Here is a 10,869-nt window from a genome sequence, read left to right on the forward strand (position 1 = left end):
GAGCCCTCCAGAAGAGCAATATAGATCTTATGATAACACAAAAAGGGATACCCCAGCTGCAAGTTTTAGCGTGAGACTTTTTCGCGTCTCTGTTATATTGCAAACTTTAAAAACATTGCCCCACTACGAAAAGTATAACGTTTCTCATTGGATAGACAGAATTTCTGTAGGTGGAGCTTAAGGTTAACATTGAGACCCTGATTGGTCAGATGAAAACACAGCCAGATAATTTTTTTAAAACCAACTTCCGTAAATGGTGGTAAGAAGAGGTTAGGAGAGAGTTGCTTCCGAGACGGCGAGTTAAGCCGAGCTGTGCTACCCGCCGCCCCCTGACGAACACCAACAAGGTAATGAACGCACGCGATGCTGCATAACAGCGCATAAAGCTTCACTCAGAACTGCAGAAGTCTCATCTGTTACACCCCCTTTTTGCGTAATACTTGTATCGATCGTCAATTAAAGCTCATGGTGTACACATTTGCCACTTGAAGTAAAAATCTGAAAGGTAATGATTTTTCTGTTATATAGTTATTGAGAAGCCTCATCAGCCACTGTAATTTACGACAAGTTAGATAAGTAATTAAAGATAATTGAGGGTCACTGTAGACCATTTTGATAGTTTTCTCTTTTGTGAAACTTAATTTAAACCTAGATTATAGATGTGATATGGCATAGGTCATCCTTCGATCCATTGTAGAACTTAGAAACCTATTAAGGGAATAATCGTTCACATTTTTTGTTGAACGCAGTTGGCTTTTACCATCCTGTATTAAAACATTTCCTTTTATCAAAAGTGCAATTTATAAACAATGTTTTGTGAGTAGAATAAAATTTCCAATGGTAAACTTAACTGCTTTTTCGACGTGTAACGTTCCCTGGCAGCACACACAATATTAATAAAATGAAATAACATTCAATTGTACTATGTACGCCGCTATGGAGCAATTCGAATGTACTGTAATTGTTTAACAAAAAATGTTATTTAATTTTGTGTAAAGGACATTGGTTATTATTGTAATATTTTCTGTACAGTAATAATATTCTCGATGTATTTACGATTGTAATATTTCTATACTCATAATTTAATTACGAAATATGTTATTATCTGCGATGAAAAAATTTAAAATATAGCCACAGAGGAAATTAATGTAAGATTACAAAAAGACATTCACAATCAGCAGTAGTATAAAAAGCACTACATAATGTGCATTCTTTGGTCGTCTTCCTCTAGAGCTGAGAGAGAGAGGAACCTATGACATAGCATTAGGTGAATGAGTAGACTTCGTTTGTCTGTATCTATCTTTAGCCGCCATTAGAGGAGAAATCATCAAGGTGTGTAATTTTGATTATTGTTATGGTCTAAATACATTATAATTTATCAAAATTGTCTATTACTAATGTAAATTAGCTTCCCCATGTCATCTATAATATTACTTTAAAAAATTTTCAGCACTTTTAGCGATTATCGTTGGTGTTGCTGGGCTGTGCCGCGACCGAACGATTTGCAGCGGCGGCACATTTAAAAAATTGTTCCGCTATAAAATTAACCAAACCCGTAAATCGGGAGCAGGTAAAATTAGCAGTGAATTACGAAATATTTTTCTTTTACAGCGATCCTGAGGCTGACTGAATTTATTACTCGTTTTACATTTGTGCATTCATAGGTGGATAATTAACGTTGAAGTTGTTAATCTGTTGGTTCTTTCCATTTCTAAAGCAAATAACTTAAACGTATAGTGAAGTGTGTTTTGTCAATGATAATCAAACGTTCATGTCGGATTGTCAATATTTAACAATTTTATGCTAACAGAGACAGTCTTGTGTTCCATAGCTAACGCCGGGAAAGAATTAAGTAATTATTTAAAAACCCACTGCATCTAGAAAATGTGTGCCAAGGCCAAAATAAAGAAAAAAATAATTTAAATAAGTTTCAAATAAATGTTATTAATCAGTTCGTTTGAATTTATCAGCATGAGAGGGTTGCTGAGGTTCACGTAATTTTAAATGTGCTTAATTCTGTCTCAGTGAATTTTTATTACCACACGTAAATAAGGGGTTCTACAACAAAGTTCGTACTGAAAGAGTAAATAACATAAATATTTAAAGCCATTTCTTCCCCAGTTTTTTATCCATTCATTCATTGTTACATAATAATAAATATTCTTTTTTTTCCTCGTTAAACTGGCGCCCAACAACGCGGGGCCCGAATAAGCAGTGGCCACAAAATACCCATGAGATAATTAGGGAATTATTGTAGTCGAACTTTGTTGGAGAACAATTAATAATTTTTTCATGTCTTGTATGTATTGCCTAACCAATATAGTGTTGTAATACCTGTATGTGATTTTTTGCATGAGAGCACTATATACTCAGAGGCAAGCTGAAGAAGAGAGCTCATTATATCAAAAAATTAATTACCTACCATAATACCAGGGGCAGCTGCACCCAAGATAGATCACAAAAAGGTAAAGCTACAGTGTAGTTGTCCTGTGGGTAGTAAAGTAGCCTCAGTGCGGTGTTCTCGGATCATTAGTGGTGTGCTTGTTATTAGTTTTTTTAAATAACAGGACATTTGAGTAGTTAGTCATCGTAGTATATAATAAGTGTGTTTCAACAAATGACCATTTCTTGTGTGATTATGTCGTGTTAGGATATTTAGTTCAGATTTCGTTTCTTTTGTTGACTATGGTTAGATTGCGTAATCAGAAACATATAAACATGGATAATGAACACCAGTTAGCAAGCAGTGATACCAAGTTAGAAAGTGGGGCACAAGGTAATGTTAGTGGCGTAGTTCAGGAAGTACAATGTGAGAATCTGGGGCCAGAAGAGCAAGAAATGTTGCCACTGCCAGCCAGTGATTCAGTTGAAAGTAGAAACACGGTGCCACCCACACGCACTAGACACGGACCAGAGAGTGGTGAGGTGTCAGAAGTGCTATCATTAAGATTCATGTTCGAGCGCATGCTCAATTTCCAAGGTACGTTTATGCATGAACAAACAGAGCGTGATCGACGCCAGCATGAGAGAGACTTGCAGTTTTGCAATCTTTGGAAGCTATGCAAAGTGAGATTGTTAGTTTGAGACAAAACAATGAAACAATACCCAAGGCGGTGCAAGAACTGAGCGAAAGAGTAGATAATATCCATGTGGCTAACGCCAGTATCGTAGATGAAATCAGTGTACTGGCTAACAGGATGGAAAAATTAGAAATTGACGCAAGTCAAGCAATAGAGCAGAAAATATCCGAAGAAAATTGAAAAGGAATTTACGAACTGGTTAGAGGCAAAAGACACCAACCTCAACAAGCAATAGACGAGAATGTGCACGCCGCGATTGAGGCCAAAGACTTGGGCTCGTGTGCCGAAGTTGTTGTTGTTGTTGTCTTCAGTCCTGAGACTGGTTTGATGCAGCTCTCCATGCTACTCTATCCTGTGCAAGCTGCTTCATCTCCCAGTACCTACTGCAACCTACATCCTTCTGAATCTGCTTAGTGTAATCATCTCTCGGTCTCCCTCTACGATTTTTACCCTCCACGCTGCCCTCCAATGCTAAATTTGTGATCCCTTGATGCCTCAAAACATGTCCTACCAACCGATCCCTTCTTCTAGTCAAGTTGTGCCACAAACTTCTCTGCTCCCGAATCCTATTCAATACCTCCTCATTAGTTACGTGATCTATCCACCTTATCTTCAGTATTCTTCTGTAGCACCACATTTCGAAAGCTTCTATTCTCTTCTTGTCCAAACTAGTTATCGTCCACGTTTCACTTCCATACATGGCTACACTCCAAACAAATACTTTCAGAAACGACTTCCTGATACATAAATCTATATTCGATGTTAACAAATTTCTCTTCTTCAGAAACGCTTTCCTTGCCATTGCCAGTCTACATTTTATATCCTCTCTACTTCGACCATCATCAGTTATTTTACTTCCTAAATAGCAAAACTCCTTTACTACTTTAAGTGTCTCATTTCCTAATCTAATTCCCTCAGCATCACCCGATTTAATTTGACTACATTCCATTATCCTCGTTTTGCTTTTGTTAATGTTCATCTTATATCCTCCTTTCAAGACACTATCCATTCCGTTCAACTGCTCTTCCAAGTCCTTTGCGGTCTCTGACAGAATTACAATGTCATCGGCGAACCTCAAAGTTTTTACTTCGTCTCCATGAATTTTAATACCTACTCCAAATTTTTCTTTTGTTTCCTTTACTGCTTGCTCAATATACAGATTGAATAACATCGGGGAGAGGCTACAACCCTGTCTCACTCCTTTCCCAACCACTGCTTCCCTTTCATGCCCCTCGACTCATATTACTGCCATCTGGTTTCTGTACAAATTATAAATAGCCTTTCGCTCCCTGTATTTTACCCCTGCCACCTTTAGAATTTGAAAAAGAGTATTCCAGTCAACATTGTCAAAAGCTTTCTCTAAGTCTACAAATGCTAGAAACGTAGGTTTGCCTTTTCTTAATCTTTCTTCTAAGATAAGTCGTAAGGTCAGTATTACCTCACGTGTTCCAGTGTTTCTATGGAATCCAAACTGATCTTCCCCGAGGTCGGCTTCTAATAATTTTTCCATTCGTCTGTAGAGAATTCGTGTTAGCATTTTGCAGCTGTGGCTTTTTAAACTGGGTTTTTGGTAATTTTCACATCTGTCAACGCCTGCTTTCTTTGGGATTGGAATTATTATATTCTTCTTGAAGTCTCTGGGTATTTCGCCTGTCTCATACATCTTGCTCACCAGCTGGTAGAGTTTTGTCATGACTGGCTCTCCCAAGGCCGTCAGTAGTTCTAATGGAATGTTGTCTACTCCGGGGGCCTTGTTTCGACTCAGGTCTTTCAGTGCTCTGTCAAACTCTTCACGCAGTATCGTATCTCCCATTTCGTCTTCATCTACATCCTCTTCTATTTCTATAATATTGTCCTCAAGTACATCGCCCTTGTATAAACCTTCTATATACTCCTTCCACCTTTCTGCCTTCCCTTCTTTGCATAGAACTGGGTTGCCATCTGAGCTCTTGATATTCATACACGTGGTTCTCTTCTCTCCAAAGGTCTCTTTAATTTTCCTGTAGACAGTATCTATCTTACCCCTAGTGAGATAAGCTTCTACATCCTTACATTTGTCCTCTAGCCATCCCTGTTTAGCCATTTTGCACTTCCTGTCGATCTCATTTTTGAGACGTTTGTATTCCTTTTTGCCTGCTTCATTTACTGCATTTTTATATTTTCTCCTTTCATCAATTAAATTCAATATTTCTTCTGTTACCCAAGGATTTCTAGCAGCCCTCGTCTTTGTACCTACTTTATCCTCTGCTGCCTTCACTACTACATCCCTCAGAGCTACCCATTCTTCTTCTACTGTATTTCTTTCCCTATTCCTGTCAATTGTTCCCTTATGCTCTCTCTGAAACTCTGTACAACCTCTGGTTCTTTCAGTTTATCCAGGTCCCATCTCCTTAATTTCCCACATTTTTGCAGTTTCTTCAGTTTTAATCTACAGGTCATAACCAATAGATTGTGGTCAGAGTCCACATCTGCCCCTGGAAATGTCTTACAACTTAAAACCTGGTTCCTAAATCTCTGTCTTACCATTATATAATCTATCTGATACCTTTTAGTATCTCCAGGGTTCTTCCACGTATACAACCTTCTTTCATGATTCTTAAACCAAGTGTTAGCTATGATTAAGTTGTGCTCTGTGCAAAATTCTACTAGGCGGCTTCCTCTTTCATTTCTTAGCCCCAATCCATATTCACCTACTATGTTTCCTTCTCTCCCTTTTCCTACACTCGAATTCCAGTCACCCATTACTATTAAATTTTCGTCTCCCTTCACTATCTAAATAATTTCTTTTATTTCATCGTACATTTCTTCAATTTCTTCATCATCTGCAGAGGTAGTTGGCATATAAACTTGTACTACTGTAGTAGGTGTGGGCTTCGTATCTATCTTGGCCACAATAATGCGTTCACTATGCTGTTTGTAGTAGCTTACCCGCATTCCTATTTTCCTATTCATTATTAAACCTACTCCTGCATTACCCCTATTTGATTTTGTGTTTATAACCCTGTAGTCACCTGACCAGAAGTCTTGTTCCTCCTGCCACCGAACTTCACTAATTCCCACTATATCTAACTTTAACCTATCCATTTCCCTTTTTAAATTTTCTAACCTACCTGCCCGATTAAGGGATCTGACATTCCACGCTCCGATCCGTAGAACGCCAGTTTTCTTTCTCCTGATAACGACATCCTCCTGAGTAGTCCCCGCCCGGAGATCCGAATGGCGGACTATTTTACCTCCGGAATATTTTACCCTAGAGGATGCCATCATCATTTAATCATACAGTAAAGCTGCATGTCCTCGGGAAAAATTACGGCTGTAGTTTCCCCTTGCTTTCAGCCGTTCGCAGTACCAGCACAGCAAGGCCGTTTTGGTTAATGTTGCAAGGCCAGATCAGTCAATCATCCAGACTGTTGCCCCTGCAACTACTGAAAAGGCTGCTGCCCCTCTTCAGGAACCACACGTTTGTCTGGCCTCTCAACAGATACCCCTCCGTTGTGGTTGCACCTATGGTACGGCCATCTGTATCGCTGAGGCACGCAAGCCTCCCCACCAACGGCAAGGTCCATGGTTCATGGGGGGTAGGCCGAAGTGCAGGATCTAAAACGGGCGGTGCACACTGACGTTCCGCGGTGGCAGCGGAATGTCAACCGTCGTCTTGCGGAGTTGAAAGACTGATTGTTGCACAGCGACGCACAGGCGTGTGTGACGCCAGCCAGGTTCAACACTGATAAGCATATAAATATAGCAGTGAAAAATTGCGACTGCGAGACAGAACAGACAACCAATGTTAGCGAAACAAACAAATGTCACTCCAAAATAGTGATTGAAGAAAACCTGATTAAAAACCAACAGTTCCAGATCTTTACAACGGAGAAGAAATCTGTTCACCCTGTAGTATTTATCAAGGGATTTAGAAACATATTGCCTAGTATTAGGAGTCATGCACAGAAAATAGTTCGTTATGTCTTACATACAAGGAGATGCTGCATTATGGCCAACCGAAGCAGCTGACAGTTACGACACATATTAACAATTTGAAAAGGCATTCTTGGACAAATATTGGTCAACATGTATTCAGGAGAGATTACGGAAAGAGGTATATAATCCAGAGCCGTAATCTCCACGATTAGGCAATTTGCGAAAATATTTTGAGAAATAAATTAATAAGACCCGTTACTGGGACGAGCAGATTTCATCCCGGGATTTGATCAGACTTTTGAAATCACACTTGCCGATACACGTAAAGGAAAAACTTATACACGACATGGAACATTTCTTGTCTGTTCTGGACTCAATTGACCTGATTCAGGAGGATGTTAAGGCAGCCTCTGGACAGGCTAGAAGTAACGGAAACGGTTACAGAAATGGTCGAAATAACACGCCTCCACCAAATAATGGAAACGGCGGAGGTAACAATAGGAGACAAGATTATGTACAAAACTGGAATAGAGGTAGAGACCGGAACGGCAATAGTCCGCCGGTGAACAATGACCGGAAAAGGAGGTTCGATGACAGATATGAAACAGGCCTACCAAGCAATAGTAGATGGAAAAATGCCAGGGGGCTGTGGAACAACCATACCTATAACGATGCAAACCGAACTTGGCTACAGAACCAGAGGCCCAGTCCGGACCGGCAAAACAGTGAAAGATATGACAATAACCGACCGCCACCGCAAAATGCGCCAATTGCGCAACCGTGGTGGCCGACGCAACACAACTTACACATAGCGACACAGAGCAGCCACACCGATCCACCAGTAATAATCCAACAAACTACGAGGGTCGGTCAAAAAGTAATGCCTCCCATTTTTTCTGCTTAAAAAAATTAAGTTAAGTGAAAAATTTGAATTTGGCGCCATTCCTCAAACCTTCTTCTGCAATCCACTGCAGTAGTAACTTTCTGTGTCAACAGGTGGCAGCACAGCAGAAGTTTGTAAGATGGCCGACATCGATGTTCGTTTGAGACAGCGTTGTGTGATTGAATTCTTGAATGCAGAAGGTGAAACGCCCATACGCATTCATGAAAGACTGAAGAAGGTGTATGGTGTTGTGACAGTGGATGTCAGCACTGTTAGACGATGGGTTCGTCGTTGTAAGGAAGCTGAAGGGCAAACACCGTTGACTGACGAAAAGCGGAGCGGCAGGCCGGTGAGTGCAGTGACTCCACACACAAAATTCAGCAAGTTGATGACATCATTCTGGAGACCGTCGGGTGACTGCAGATGAAGTGTGTCGCATTATTTCTCTTAGTAAAGGCAGTGTGATCACGATTATTAAACAATTGGGGTACTCAAAAGTTTGTGGACGGTGGGTTCCAAGAATGTTAACCGATCAGAATAAAGAGGCAAGGAAAACAATAGCCTCCCAACACTTGCAGCGCTTCCGTTTGGAGGGAGATGAGTTTCTGAAAAAAATTGTGACCGGGGACGAAACATGGGTGCATTTTTTTGAACCCGAATCAAAGAGGCAGTCAATGGAGTGGCGTCACACAAGCTCGCCGAGGAAGAAAAAATTCAAAACTGTGCGATCGGCAGGGAAAGTTATGGCAACAGTTTTCTGGGATACAGAGGGTGTGATTCTGGTTGATTTTTTGGAGCAGGGATGCACAATAAATTCTGTTCAATACGTCACAACCCTCAAAAAACTTAAAGCACGTCTTCAGCGAGTTCGCCCAACAAAATCAATGGCAGATGTTCTTCTTTTGAATGACAATGCAAGACCACACACCAGTCGTCACACCTCTGACGAGATTGTCAAAATTGGATGGGAAGTTTTGCCTCACCCCCCGTACAGCCCTGACCTGGCACCATCAGACTTCCATCTGTTCGGGCCACTAAAAGAAGCTCATCGTGGGATTCATTTTGAAGATGAGGAGGCCGTCAAAACATCCGTGCGTCAATGGCTTAGGAAGCAGAGCTGTGATTTTTATCGTGCTGGGATACATGCCCTTGTTCAAAGATGGACCAAAACTGTAGAGATGGGCGGAATTACATTGAAAAATGACAAAATGATCCTCAACGTTGTGGTTTTCAACCTATGTAATTGCATTTAAATTTCCTGACAATTAAACGTAGAAAAAAAAATAGGAGGCATTACTTTTTGACTGACCCTCGTAGATTCAGCCGAGATACGCTCTCCATCGTCGGCTGAGGTTTGGAGCGAGAGCAGCCCGACACAGAACAAAACATCGGAAATCTGTATCCTCAGGTATAATGACGGGGTACAGATGGGACATGAATTAATAACTGAACCACCCACGTGCATAAAGGAGCACAAAGACAAAGTACAAGCGATAATATAGATCAAAATTAACAATATTGATGTGCAAGCAATAGTAGATACAGGTGCTACTGTCAGTGTCATGAGTATGGACTTATTCAGAGTACTGGGAAAAGGAAAGCGTATGCTGACTTTCCCTGTCAACAATTGCAAAATCACTGGAGCCATCAGTGCACAACGACAAATAATTACACTCCAAGTGCGGGTAGAAATGTATATAGGAGGAGAAGCCATAGCGTGCTCGTTCCTGGTAGTAAAGGGTTTAAAGGTAGCCTGCATTTTGGGGGAAGATTTTTTGAGAGAAAGGGACGCAGTAATCCACCTTTCTCGGGAAAAATTAAGTTTTATGAACACGGGTAGGAGGATACAACTGACCATGCTCAGATCTGAAGAGGTACCTGTGCGTAATTGTAATGCTATTAACATAAAATGTAGGAATCAGTGATACTACATTTAGACAATCATTCTCTAGGTTCAAAATGGTTCTGAACACTATGGGACTCAACTGCTGCGGTCATAAGTCCCCTAGAATTTAGAACTACTTAAACGTAACTAACCTAAGGACATCACACACATCCATGCCCGAGGCAGGATTCGAACCTGCGACCGTAGCAGTCGCGCGGTTCCGGACTGAGCGCCTAGAACCGCTAGACCACAGCGGCTGGCCATTCTCTAGGAAAAAATCTCTATTATCCAGACGTACAAGGTAATCAATTAAAAGCAAATGTGGACGCACTTGTGAACAAAGTATCACAGTCCGAAAATTTGAACTCAGTGCAACAGCAGGATTTGGTACAGTTATTATCTGACTATGCAGATGTATTTTCAGAACGACCAGGAATTGTTAAGGGATGTCAATACAATACCGAAGTGAAGCATCACAAAACCTACTGTCGAGCCTCATACTCCAGTCCTCGGTCCAAGAAGGAAATAGTAGCTATCTCGAAGCAGATCCCCAATCAGGGAGATTACGGGGACAATCAACGTAAGGATGTGAAAATATCATTACAGTAAATGACTAATAGTCCTATGGGTTACGTATAAAAAGGTACACCATTCTTTTGGAAATGAATGAACATTAATGATGTGATCTGTAGGGATAATGTACTAGTGTAGAAGTATTTAGTTATAAGAATATGATTGACTTTCTCTTTTGTTTATGTTTACTTGTGTTATGCCTTCTTTTTAATTAGTGTTACCTTAAACATGCTCTAAATGTCTGCACAGATAACCTGATTAGTGCAATTATTTGTAGTGTTAAATTGTGACAGAGATCAGTCAGGAGGAACATTTTAGTAGTGATTAGTTTGTGTACTGCATAATATTCTGTATGTATGTCAAACCTGAAATATCTCTTGGTACAGTCTCTTCTATTACATGTATATATACATACACTCCTGGAAATGGAAAAAAGAACACATTGACACCGGTGTGTCAGACCCACCATACTTGCTCCGGACACTGCGAGAGGGCTGTACAAGCAATGATCACACGCACGGCACAGCGGA

Source organism: Schistocerca gregaria, chromosome 4 (assembly GCF_023897955.1).
Source record: "Schistocerca gregaria isolate iqSchGreg1 chromosome 4, iqSchGreg1.2, whole genome shotgun sequence".
Classification (NCBI taxonomy): Eukaryota; Metazoa; Arthropoda; class Insecta; order Orthoptera; family Acrididae; genus Schistocerca; species Schistocerca gregaria.